This window comes from Macrotis lagotis, chromosome 1 (assembly GCF_037893015.1).
Source record: "Macrotis lagotis isolate mMagLag1 chromosome 1, bilby.v1.9.chrom.fasta, whole genome shotgun sequence".
Classification (NCBI taxonomy): Eukaryota; Metazoa; Chordata; class Mammalia; order Peramelemorphia; family Peramelidae; genus Macrotis; species Macrotis lagotis.
Window position 1 is genome coordinate 253,696,127 of NC_133658.1, and position 14,431 is coordinate 253,710,557.

Genomic DNA, 14,431 nt, shown 5'->3' on the forward strand with positions numbered 1-14,431 from the left:
TGCCTCCCTGATTTTCTTGTTTTTAAAGAATTAAAGAGACTATATTTTTGGTGTTAGTGACAAAAGTAAGGATCAAATAACAAAGCTGATAGAAACCACAGTTAACCTTTCCTCTTTTTTTTGTTACAAAAAAGGAAGCAGAAAGAAAATAAGGAATTTCTACAGTTCAACTTGTCTTAAGTACCTCAAACTCCACAATTCCCCAGAGCACAGAACACTCCAGTTATCCTTAAAAGAACATTTCTATGGGCTGAAAATATTAAAGGAAGTTGAAAGGATTGACAACAGCTTCAGAATAAATGAATGGTTTACTAAAACTCTTTAAATAAAGCCATCTTTCTGGGTAACTTTCAGATTTTGGAACTTGCTATAAATTATAATTATAACCTAAGCTAAGGGTTACTAGGTTATAGTTAGAATTTTCCTGGAAGGACAAAGCACTTTAGGAACAAGGAACTGGATTAAAGCTTCATTAACTCAAAACCGTAGAATTCTGTTTGTAGATTTTCCATATCTGGATGCAAACATTTAAGATTCCTTAATAATCAAAATTCATTAGAGAAAAAGAAAATACCCTCTCATAAGCTTTAGTGGCCTATTTCACAGAGTTGTCATGAGGATCAAACAAGTTAACAAATGTAAAATGATATGCAACTTTTGAAGTGTTAAATACTAGCTAATACTGATATTCTAGTTAGTTTTCTATCTGTTCTATGGCAAGATAATTAATAATTTATATGTATTAACTCAAACCAATTACAATTTCCAAAATGGACTCTACATTTAAAAAAACAATTTCAATCTGATTCAACAAACATATAAGCAACTGCTTTGTGTGCAAAGTTCTATTTTGGGTTCTGGAGAAATAAAGACAAAAATAAAAGTCCCTATCCTCAAATAAGTAATATTCTACTTTTTCTTCTAATTCTTCCCCAGAAACTGATTTGATCTGCAAGTCTAAGGTTCTCAGTTAAGCTTCTTAGGTTGTGAATCCATCTTCTTCATAGGATTTTACTGTAAAACTAAATCTGAACGAAATATATTTTTTAAAACTTTGTGGATTTAAAAATATATTGCATAAAATCTAGATTCTAACGATTTTTGATTGAATAATAGTAGCAAAATGCTATATCCAAATTGGGACCAATCACTTATTGCTCAATATAATAAAACACACATCCATAAGCTTTTCATTGTCCTATATTCTTGGGCAGCTGATCTCTCAAATAAATGCTAGAAACTTTTAACAAGAAAAAAGGGCCCCCCTTTTACCATCCCACTCCATACTTCCAACTTTTCTTCTCACATTATTCTCTACAATCCTAGGCTAGTGATGCTTAAAAGTCACATTACTCTAAGCAGAGTAATACTAAGAAAGTTAAGTTCTTACTGGAATTGATAAGGAGTATTAAACATTAAAATAGAAACACATAGGTTTGACTAGAATTAAACTGTGAAATATTCAAAAAAGGTCTTATTTAAGCCCAAAGATAGCATGTGTCTACAGCTTTATATCAATCACAACTGCAATAAAAGATAAACTTCTATTTTCATAACAATTACAGCTCAAGGTTAGTCATATTAGTATATTGCTCTTTAGACATCAAATATTAAAAGATTATTATCAAAATTATGTTAGCAAAAGCAGAACAGCTTTTGGCTAAAATACATATAATATTCCCTCCAATCAACAGTAAGGCCATATTTGCTTTTATTGCTTTAGTATTATCACATTTAGTTGAATTAAAAGGAAATCAATAGCAAAACAATTTCAGTGATAAGACTCATATGATGAATATTGGTGGTAGAGATAATCAAACTATCTTCAGGTCCAGAAAATTTTCTTTAAATCAACAATATCAGTATTCGCATACTAATAGAAAACATCTGTGAAACTACTATGACTTTGGAGGAGACACAATTGTAGGCATCCACCTCACAATTTAATGCTTCAGCTTACTACACGGAGAAAATAGTATACATTTTTATCAATCAATCAACTATAATTAAGCACTCACTAAATGCTAGATACTGGAGGGTCAAAGATAAAAATGAACAGTCCCTGCCTTCAAGGAACTTATAGTTTATTAGAGACAGATAGCTAGAAATGACCTGGGAAATTATCTTTAGATAATTAAAGTCTTCTAATCACTGGTATTGCTTCTACTTAACCCAGGTCTTTAAATTTCTAGTCAGTGTTCTCCAGAATAACCATTCTGGTCTTGCTAAATTCTCTCATCTACCAGGTCATGCATCTGAAAATCCCATCCATGTAAGGCACTTAAATAAGAACTCAATTTTGAGACTTTGAATTTCAAGAGTTAATGCCACTGTTGACACCAAAAATCATGGAGGGTCATGTCTGATGCAAATAGGGTCCTGAACTTCTACAGGTAAGATTGATATATAACACCAAAGTGACACACATAAAGGTCTTGTTTTAAAGGGAGACTTCCATGGGGCTTTAGCGATCACTTGGGTCTTGTCTCAAATATTATGGCGATAGTACTAAACAATTCATTCTAGCAGACATGCCTAGGTTGTTTGATAATTTTTCTGATAGTATCCTATGTTAAATTAAGTTCACAAAAACTGCATTGTTCAGTGCAAATTAATTACAACAGTCTTCCAAATGAACTCTAACTTTGGGAGACTGATGATTTATCATGAGTAAAGGTATATCTGGAACAAAAACTGTCTCTTCTCATCTCCCAAATCTCTTTAGTTCTTAAAACAGAGCCTACTGAATAAAAAAAAAAACATTTGATACCATGTATTTCTTCACTTTTTGGGAAGGATAATATGAGGAAAGAGTTGTCAGATCACTGGTATAAAATCAAGTAGAGGACTATACTATTCAGTCTCAGAATCTAACAAAGACAAGATAATCACTCATGCAAATTTACTCCAGTAAACTGTGGTTCTTTCTATAAGCCAGAATGCAAACCTATGAAATTCCACATTTTAACCAAAATTAAGTGAGAAGGAAAATCCCTCAACTATCTAGTATAAAGATTGATGTGTTCCTGAAAAATATTTTAAATGCTCAATGACAAATCATCAAAATGGGGGCACCAAAGCCACATTTAAGTAGTTCTACCAACTCTCTAAGTTTAATTCTAGTGAGCTCTATATATCTTAAAGTACTTCAAGTATGAACATTACTTTTTAAAAAGTCATAATTCGGGATTTAAATTACTAAAAATTTCCCCCCAAGTAATCAGTTATTTTAATTTTCATATTGGGTATACAAATACTGGGATCAATAGCAGGAATATCAATATCCAAATAAGATTAGGATGTGGAAAGAAGTAATCTTTGTGACTAATTTCTATCTGGAAGCAAAATGTAAAAGGACACCATAAAAACTGATACAATTTGGGCTAAGCAACAACGGATAATAATAGTTTAGATACTTGTAGTTGTTAGCAGGAACACAATTTGGTACAAAAACAGAGATACCATTACTAACATCTTTCTGCCATTAAGCTGTTTTTTTTTTCTTTTTAGCACCCCTTTATTACAAAGTTGGATCTTACAGGTGAGTGAACCACTCCCACTAATGTAAATGAGACATTATGTGTGAGTTACTTTTCCTTGTTGGTATGGATGGAGCTAAATTGAAATACTGTAATCCTGTAAAAAAGGATCTGAAGGAGAACCACAGATCATGACAGGAGAGGTATAGGTTCCTCTGTTAATCTTCATTCTTTGTGCTCGAACAGAGAAGTAAGTAACATGGTACAACAGAAAATAAGATTGAAATCAGAAGACATGGGTTCAAATTCTGACCATTTTACTTTCTACACTGTGTGACCTTAGGCAAATCATTGTGCTTCTCTGGACCTTGGTTTCTTCACTTGTAAGATATTAACACTATTAGCTCTAGATGTAAGAACAGAACTTTTCTATATAGTTTCATATTAATTTATACAAGGGCCAAACTACAAAGAAAGAAGGAGTTTAAGGAAAAGAACAACTCTGATGACTTCAAGATAATATGAAAATGGAAACATAATCCTTCACTATACTGAGAAAATTCAGCTTCCATTCATTCTTTTTTTGAAATCTTTTCATTAAGAGTCTACTATGATGTAAGGTCAGTAAAATTCACTATATGAAACCAATATGTTTTGATTAATGCTTAGTATTAGTTTGACAGGTTTTCAAACAAGCCCCGCCCCCAAAGCTAAATTTCACATTACTACAAGAGCTGGGAGGTACAAAGTTATCTAGTTCAACTTGTAACCAAGAAAAAAAATTCTCTTTACTACAACCTGTGTGACTCCTTAACCTCAGTCTCTTCATCTTTAAAAATGAGAGGGTTGAACTACATGAACTCTAAGTTCATTTAAATAGTTTGTTTTTTAAAAACCAATTTCACTAAAAGATATGATAAAAATCAAAATTATGCTCAGAATATAAGTAGATGTTGTCGGTTAAGCATTTTATGGTTTATATAAATTATACAAGAAGTACGACTAATCAACACCCTCTGCCCTAAATGTATCCCAACTTTTTATCCTTTTATTTCAGATAAAACTGACAATATAAGTGTAGACAATGGTATCTGGAACTGACATTCTCAACAGTAAATGAGCATTTATAGCTCACTCATCAAATCATTCTAAACTATATTTACATTGTTAAATGGGTCAATTTAGAGGACTGAATTTTTTTTTCAAGTTACCTGAAATTATAAAGGAGTCAGTTGATAAAGAAACAGCATTGACTTGCAAATATGCATGACAGGTCTTTAGTTTGTCAGTGATCAACTAACTAACTAATGACTGTATGCTTTTTTTTTGTTCTCAAGGCAGTGTTTTATCTAAATCAGGCAACAAATTCACAGGTGAGGTAGGATAGAGCTTAAAATGTAATTGGGGCAGCTAGGTGGTGCAGTGAATTAAGCACTGGCCCTGGAGTCAGGAGGACCTGAGTTCAAATTCAACCTTAGACACTTAGTAATTACCTAGCTGTATGACTGTGGGCAAGTCACTTAATCCCATTACCTTGCAAAAACCAAAAAAAAAAAGTAATTGGGAAATATTTAATAAAATAAATAAAAACACAACAGAATATACTTGGGGACAAATATGATGACGTAAGAACCAATCATCAATAAAAACTTGTTAAAATTACAACAGAACACAGAAAATGTTAACTTGTAGTTTTCTAAGTTAATATTCAATCTGCAGGGATTTTTTTCAATTCAAGTTTGACACCAATGATTTAATGAATGTTTTCCAATGATTCTTAATATGCCAAATGGAAGGTTTTTAAAAAGTCAACAATCAGCCCCAGAAACCAGGTAAAGAAAGTAAAATCACTTTAGCAGGATTAAATGCTTTTCTGATTTATTAATTGCCTGTAGTAGGGGTACCAGCAACAGTTAGGGAGTAAGAACAGATGTCAATACAGATCTTAGTTATTGAATAACTTTAAAGAGACGTATAATTTTAACATATTTCCACATACAAGGCTACCTTCCTTTTCTTTTTGGGAAACCACCATCATAAAAAGTAACTGAAGCTGCCTCTCATTCATTCATTCATTCATTAACTGTTGGGAATGCCTATTGTGTACAAGCTCAGTATGGTATTAAAACTTCAGGGTGAATATCCAGTTCTATATGATACAGTGTTGTAGGATACAATGCCTTCACCATCAAGGAATGATAAAAAGCACCCCCCCCCAGGAGTTTTGTTTGTTTGGTATGAGGGAAGCAACATAGTAATAACATTATTTTAGGGAAGATTAACTTGGTGGTTGTGTGAAGGATGGATTAAAAGGAAAGAAGCTGAATGAAGGGAGACCAGTTAGGAGGTTGTTATAATCTAAGAGTAGATAAAAATCTGAACTGAGGTTAACAATAAAAGAAATGCAAAGAACCAGTAAGGCTACAAATCACCTAATTCAATAATCATCAGTTTATCCAACCTGTCAACAACATTTTTAGGGCCAGTGTGCAACTGGCTAAGGTCCCACAATAGCTCTTGTTTAATAAAAGTAACCCACTAAAAACAAGTAAGTAAAACTTACTTAATTCAAACTTGCAGAGGGAGGATAAATTTATGAAGACTTTTTTCCCTTCTACATAGGGAGTCAGTGATTGGTACAAGCACTATAAAAAAATGAATTATTTCTGAGCAATGAATTACTGAGAAAAAGACAGCAAACTACATACTAGATACAATTATACTGCCATACTGTCATTCCTGAAAGGCAGAGAAGTCCTGGTTGTCACAGCAACAATTCTTCATCTATACAGAGTACTGTGTTGCATGTACATACATACATGCATACGTACAGAATGTGGTCTTTTTAAACATTAATACTCTAAACACACATGTAATCTATCCATGATACAATTAGCACTATCACAGTTTCAAATTTTTCAGTGGCCCTCTACAATATTTTACAATTGGTGCTGTGCTACATTTGTAAATGTTTAAAAACACATTTGGGATATCATCAGTGTGTACAGGCAGCATTATAGAGTGGGAAGAGCACTGGCTCTCTGCTACTTCTCACCTGTGAACCATGGCAAGATTCAACTTTTTTAGGCTTCAGTTTCCTCGAGTGTAAAACAGGGGTGGGTGTGTTTTCTAGATTATTTCTGAGGTCCCAATTCAAATCCACATCCTGGAATTTCTCCATTTTAATTGCATGAATTTCAAATATAGGTACTCTTACTTTGAAGGTACCACTTGAATTTAAATATGACTGCTACTGCCTACAATTGCAAGGTATCAATAACTTTCAAAATTTCATTATTTGGGGCCACAGAGACTTTTAGAAATACACCTAACTAACCTTATGAAGCTCCAATGCACCTGAGAATATCTGAGGGAATTATAAAGGGATGATTTCTTAATTGACATTTTTGGTAAGTGGAATTCTCAATATGGAGAGAAAGTAAAAACTCAGGGAAATCACTATGCTGTGGGCAAAGGAATGATGTGCCATGAATACCACCTTGAGCACTTACAATCTATGAGATTTGAAAATGAAATCATTCAAAAATCTGTATGAAAAAATTCAGCTATACACATTTGCATCCATTCTGAAATTAATCATGTCTCACTAGCTGAATGGTTTACGACAAAATGAATAATATACTATTCATTCCAAACAGATCAGATATAAATTTTGTATGGAAGCTATAACTGTCTTATTTACTCAAAACAAATTTTAAACAAAATTTTCAAGCTTTTCCTAAACATCTTCAGAGTTAGTCAGAGGTATTTATTTTTAACATTCAAGGTCCAAGAGCTCAACCCTCATTCTTTCCCCACAAAAGTCCTATTTTTACAAAGAACATAATTGATTCAGAAAGTTCACTTTGTCTAAAGTCAACAGAAGAAGTTCAGAACAAATCCACTACTATCAAGTATTTCCCTCCCTAAACTCACCTTGCTCCTAATTCAAATGGACAAAATTCTATTTTTAGGAATATTCCTACTCTATTATGATTGAAGAATACCTGTGTGCCAGCTTGTCAATTTAATACACTTTCCCCCCATTCTCTCACACAACAAAGAACAATCTGAATAGTGAACTAAGAGAGCTCATGAGGTCTGATGGCAGGCAGATTTCCAAATCAGCCTCATTTCTGAAGGTCCAGTTATTTTAGATGGATCTTGGATTTTTGTTTTTTTTTGGATGGGTCAGAGAAAAAAAAAGATAATGCAAATAGCTGTTAACTGGAGGAATGGAACTGAGAGCTACTAAATAAATTTCTGGGGAAAATACTGGGGTAGAAACTTAGCCAAAGGCTATTTCTTAAAGCTTTTAAATATGTTTCTTGAGAGAAATTTTAAAGATCTAAGGAGGATCTTTTAGTGAAAGAAACTAGTAGCACATATATATCTAACTCAAAGTCAATGACATTTCTTTAACAACACCTCCACCACATTATTCTTCTTTTAAAAAATTAACACAAACACTAATTCAAACATTATTTTTTATAGACTTCTTTGAGCAACTATTTCTGAATGTTGACTATAAGATTAGACTACTGAGTTCTACTTTTCCCTTCCTTCAAGCTTGCTTTTTGATATCTTGAGGCTGTTAACTGGCTCAGTATTTAAACACACTGAGTAAAATTATCCTTGCTACATGAAAACACTAACTGAAGACACTTGGATGAATGATGATGCACAAGGGCAAAGACTCACTGCTAAGTTATGAAGTACTCATTTGAGGCTTCTTCAAAATTTACAAGAACATTATAAAGAATTGTGGTTTATATATAAACCTGGAAATAGCTTTATATGTTCAAGAAAATCATTTAACTTTGTTGTGCCTTGTTTTTACCTATTATAAAATAAACAAATCTTTGGGGGGATACTTATTCATATGCACATATTTATGTATGTACATGTATATGTATGTATGTGAAACAAAAAATGTGATCTATCAGTGTTTTGTATAACTCCATAAGGGTCAGCAAAAGGGTCTTTATAAACAGTACTTTGCCTTATTAAAAGCATCAAACAAATCATAGTAGTTATTTCCACATAAACACACATATCCCATGGTTGATTGAATGAATGGCTTAGCACAAGTGAATTTACATTTTTTTGAGAGGATGTTAATAATATTTTTATTGAGAAAGGAAAAAACTATGGAAAGATTTTAAAATTACATTTATGGATGTAAACCTTAAATTTCCTTAATCTTATCATATGTGTACATATTAGTCCTCAATCCCAGGCACTAAACTGTCTGACATCATCTATGTTCAAACAAAGTCCTTTTAACTCACAGATCATGAAATTGCACCATAAACTGAGAAGTAGAAAGAAGCACAGAAATAATCTAACTCCCTTATTTTAAAGGAAGAGAAAAAAGGTCCAGAGGTTACTTGCCCAAGGTCACAGAATAATTGTATCAAGTAGCAGAGCCATGATTTGAACCCGGGTTTCCAAAGCAAATCCAGTGTTCTTTCCACAATACCCAGTTGTCTACTTTCTGTCTTTTCCAACTCATAACTTTTGGAATAACGCTCAAGTCCTTGAAAGACTCCAGGAGTGATAGATTTCTTTTACTGCTTTATACTAAGTCAAGAATCATTGATATTGAGAGAATTTCTCATAACAGCCTGGAAGAGATAAAGACAAATAAGGGTGTCTTCAATATTAAAAATTTTGATGAAAACTAATAAAAATTAAATACCTTATTAGTTAATCACGTATTTTAAGAAAGGGGTTTTCTTCCCAGAATAAAAGAGCTTCAAAACTCACCCAGGTTGACTTATTAAAGTCATATTGAAGGAAGGAATGGCATAATTAGAGCAGGGGACAAATGCAGGAATAGTGAGAGGGAGTATAAGTAAACCCATCACTCTACTGTTCAATTAATAAACTCAGTCAAAGGACCCCCATGGAGTTAAGAATAATTCAGGTCATCCAGTACAGTGGAAATCTAGAAAAAAGTACATGTCCTTTAAAGGATAAATCATGGAAGAAAGTTTTTTAAAATGCATGTCTTGCATAATGACAAAATCATCAGGGAGGAAGGACTCATATATACATAGGAAATGGCTATCTACATATAGAATGTTAGTTTAATCAATTAGTTCATTTCAGTCAAAATCAATTTTAAATCCTGGCTTTACAAACTGACAACACAAATAGTTTGACAGACTCACTTTAGCAAATATAGCATTTGTTGCAGACTTAATACCATAAACTATAATATATCTGTCATGCCCCAATCATATTGGAAGTTCATGTGACACAATTATGACATACAGGGGCAGCTAGGTTGGCATAACTGGACTTGGGAGTCAGGAGATTCATCTTTCTGAGTTCAAATCTGCCCTAGACACTGTCTAGCTGTGTGACCCTGAGCAAATCACATAACCCTTGTTTGTCCCAGTTTCTCATCTGTAAAATAAGTCAGAGAAGGAAATGGCAAATCACACCAGTATCTCTGCCAAGAAAACCCCAAATTGGTCATGAAGAGTCAGACCTGACTGAAACTACTGAACAACAATTTGACATACATTAAAAAAGGAAATTTGTGAATCCAATTTTAAGTAACTTAATCATTTTCAAGATCTAAGTTATCTTAATATACATGCCCATTGGGCAAGTAAATAAAAGTTACACCCAGATTACTAAAGTTAATTTACTTAGTGGATTCTATAATATACTTTATGACATTCCTTCAAACAGAAAATCCTTTGAAAGCCAGGCTAACAGTTCATTACATAACTGTCTCCTTGGCATCTTTGGATAAACCACAAATTGAATACTAATTAATAAAGTAAAATTCACAAAATTTTAACCTATTAATTTCATTTTTAAAGAATTAACATTTTGAAGGGTGTTCAGGGTTAAATCTCATTTCTGGAGTTAAATTTAACTCCATCTAAATCTGAGTTCTAATACTTGAATGAGTTTTCTTCCAAAAGGAGAGCTCTAAAAACTCCACAGTGGTTTGACTAATATACACAACAATTTGCCAAGAGCCTATTTCAACTTCTAGAATTTGGTCCGTAGATTCTTCAAAAGGAAAATGCAATAAAGTACCTGAAGTCTCCTTTTGTCTATTCTTTCCCACCCAAATATTTATTTCCACTTCTCTGCACCAATCAAACCAATCACCATTTAAGAAATGCTGCTTATTAAATTTTAACAACTGTTTTCAAGATTTGTAAGTTATCCCATCTCGGTAGCTAAAAAGAAACCCATATCTCAATGTACAATCTTCATTATATATTTCTATCCTAGTTAGCAAATAGATTTTCTGATTATAATTTTCTTGTCAATTTTGAAGTCTCGGGTATGACAAGCACAATTGTACTAATTTGACATGTCATGCATGATTCATTTACTGACCAATTCTGTTAGAAAATTTGTTAAAATTTTCTCTGTTGGTTACCTGTGACCAATACTAAAATGTTAAATATGAATAAAGTTTTACTTTTTTAATCTTAATTAATGCAAAACCTAAGTTAAACCTTCCTCCCAATACATTTTCAAAGTAATGACCTCCCCAGTAAATGAAAGATAACCACTCTATGGCTATTTCCACCATAACTAATCACGGGATGCGACAGTTACAGGCAGACATGGGTGTTTAAAACCTGGAGAAGCTATACTTGTATTTATTTGCACGCATGCATGCACGCACATACACCAACACTGAAGAACAGATGCTGTCCAAGAGCTGTCCAAAAGTTCCTGAGAATGTCCTTTTATTTCAAGATATTGATTTATACTTCTTACTTATAATTTACTTTATCAAACAAAAGCTCTTCTCAACCAACAGTCTCTCTCAAACATTCTAGTCTCAGAAGTTGTTTTCCAATTTAAATCATATTCAATGTAACTTTTCCCCAAATACTAAGCAGTATTGGAATTCAAGTTAAACCACTTGACACAAGTTAATAGCTTGCTACCTCTCAGCAGCAAATAAATTTCCACAGGAATAGTAAACATCATTATTCCTTGGATATAACATTTAGATCTGAACATCTTTAGCCGTCTTTCTTCTCACTCTCCAAATGTTACAGGTTAACAATGTTCAATACTAATAACTTCTTAAAGAGATAACTTAACTATGTATCATAAGAAACATTAGAAATGTATCACTCTCTTGACCTAAACTTCTCTTGGTATATTCAAAAGTTATTCATAACAAAAACTTTACCTGTTATAATGAATCAGTAACAATTGTACTGTTTTGTGGCAAAAAATTTTAAAAAATCCTTGGATTCTGAATAAAGATGACTGTCAAAAAATTTTTAAAAGTTGACCTGGCAACACTTTAAATGAACTCAAAACAAAGTTGAATATTTTAAAGGGTTCTATGTAATAACTAGAGAGTAGGGGGCAGCTAGGTGGTGCAGTAGATAGAGTACTAACTAGCTCTAGAATCGGGAGGACCTGAGTTCAAATTTGACTTCAAACACTTAATTACCTAGCTGTATGACCTTGGGCAAGTTACTTAACCCCAGTCTTGCAAAAAACAACAACAAAAAGTAAATAAAGAGTAGCACACAAGCTCAATTATAAAAAAAAAATGCTAAACTTAAAAACAAAAATTCACAAGTTATTGCTGGTTCTAGAAGGAGGGAACCAGTTCTGACTCCTTGAGGAATGTGGCTTGGCTGATGTGTAACCTTTTGGCTACCCCATTAGATTAATACAAGTTCAGTAAATGATGGGTGTAAAATGGGGTCTAGATTTCTCAGTGAATGCTCCACAACTATGAAACTGGTATTTTCCTCTTACTGTTTTAGAAGATTGTTTAGTTGTTTAATGACAATTTTAGGAGTCAAAACCAAAAAAAAAAGGAAATAAATTTCTCAAATTATATTTTTATGAAGCTTATGGTTAACGCTTTTCATAATTACATCCTTATTAAAATGACAACCATGCTGTTTTGAAGGGAGAAGTTTCCTTCAGACAGTTTATTAATAAAGTCTTTTAGGTAACTAGGGATAACACAAACCCTTCTTTTTATTATCAATCTTTCTTGCTTGCTCCATTTTGCTGACCATTACAAACCTGATCATCTTTGAAGTCTACAGTAGAAATGCAAAGAAAGTTTAAACTGCTTATCTTAGGTATGTAGTATGATGAAGTTATTAGAGGTAGTATACAGGTGTTGGTGATTGAACATTTATTACAAACAAAACCCCCTCCAAAGAACCAAAGTATGAATATATCTTTAAACTACTGCACTTTACTTACTAATACTCATCTCTACTGATGTCAGCTCACAAGAGTAACTAAGTGTGTTAGGCCCATTTTCCCATGGTCTGTAGAAGGCGCTGTGAAGCAGATCTTGGTTGTACATCTGGGGCCCTTCCCCCCCTCTGCAGCCTTACCCAGTGCAGAGAATGCGCCCCCTACTGACTCCAACACTCATCTCCTTTAGCCGACTTGGCTGCGGTGCATTTTGGGTGGGGGCTGGCATTTTCTTCATGGCCATAAACCAGAAGCAACAATACAGATTTAATTTAAAAAACAAAACAAAACAAAACACAACCAAACAAAACTGAATCAAGCTTCTGTGGTGCACTTCCCATCATCACCCCTTTTTGAAAGAATCAATGCACATGCACTCAAAACATCACAAATGGGAGGTGTGAGGGAGCAGCATTAAAATGACAAATCCAGAAAGCAGCTTTGATTCCCCTTTTTTAAAATTAAACTACTGACTTTGTTGGATAATGGAGTTAAAAAATATATACATATATAATATATATATATATATAACCTATATAATATATATACATATATATATATATATAAAGTAGAAGAAGTGGATGCAAGTCCATCAAGGTGTATGATTTTGGGAGAGAAGGGGGTGGGACTATGAGGAAAACAGGAGTACAGAATCTGGCCCAGCAGCCAGATCCTGGGCGCAGGAGCTGAAGCAATCGCGCCTTTTCCAGCAGACAGAGGCATCCAGGTTGGGGGGGGGGGGGGAGAGAGAGAGGAAGGGAATAGAAGAGGAAAGGAGGGGTGAAGATGAGGGCGGCAAGGCTACTACTCTCCATTCATTAAATTTTAGTAATTTCTGCTCTCTGGCTTGCCATTTTTCTGTCATCTTATTAGCACGTCCAAACCCCAACTTTGCGACAATAAGCAGCGTTTCCCAAACAAGCCGGCGTTTTTAAATGGGGAGATGCTATCGCTCCCGCTCCCTGTGCGGACGGGGTGGAAGAACTGGCATGCCAAGGAGGAATGCATTCAGAAAGCAAATACTTCGGTTCATGCCATGCTAATCCGCCTCGGTGCTTGTCCACTTCTCACCAAATCACCCTCTTCCCCTCCCTCCCTGCCTGCCTCCCAAAAAGACCAGAAACGGTGTCTCCGGGGCAAGACACTCAAGTCTGCTCGGCAATTCGTTTTAGAAAAAAAATGCCACCGAGCCCGCATCCCTAGGTGTCGCCGCGGCGGGGAGCGCCTCGCGGGGCCGCCGGGCGCGGGGTCCACGCCGCGGTGACAAGGGGCCGGGCCACCGGGCAGCCGGGCATCCCGGGGCCGGGGCGCGGACAACAAAGCGGGGCCGAGGCTGCGGAGCAGCGCTCTCCCGCCTCCCCGGCCGTGCGGGGCCGTGCGGGCCTCGTGGGCTGGCCGCATCCCTCCGCGTGGAGCGGGGGTGGGTGTGGGGAGTGGGGGGGCGGGCGCCGGGCGGGCGCGGGCAGCGCTCATGCAGCTCGCGCTGCAGCCCGCCGGAGCTGCTTCCATGCATCGGGGAGGACAGGGGCAAGGCGCCGGGCAATGCTCTACCTTGCTTCGGCCGGTAAGGCTGCGCGGAGCCGGCGTGGGGAGCGGGCGGCGGGGCGGGGGGCGCGAGCTCGCCCGGGGTCTCGCGCTCCGGCTCGCGCCGCTGCCGCGGCGGCCGGGGGGCGCGGCGGGCGCAGCAGAGCGAGGGCGGCGGCGGCGGCGGCGGCGGCGCGGGG

General features: G+C 35.7%; 1 protein-coding gene across 1 annotated transcript in view; it reads right to left on the reverse strand.

Moving 5' to 3' along the window:
* The window catches only part of ADNP (activity dependent neuroprotector homeobox), a 37,405-nt gene that overhangs the window by 22,587 nt on the left and 387 nt on the right, over nucleotides 1-14,431 (reverse strand). The gene's annotated exons all lie outside the window — the stretch shown is intronic.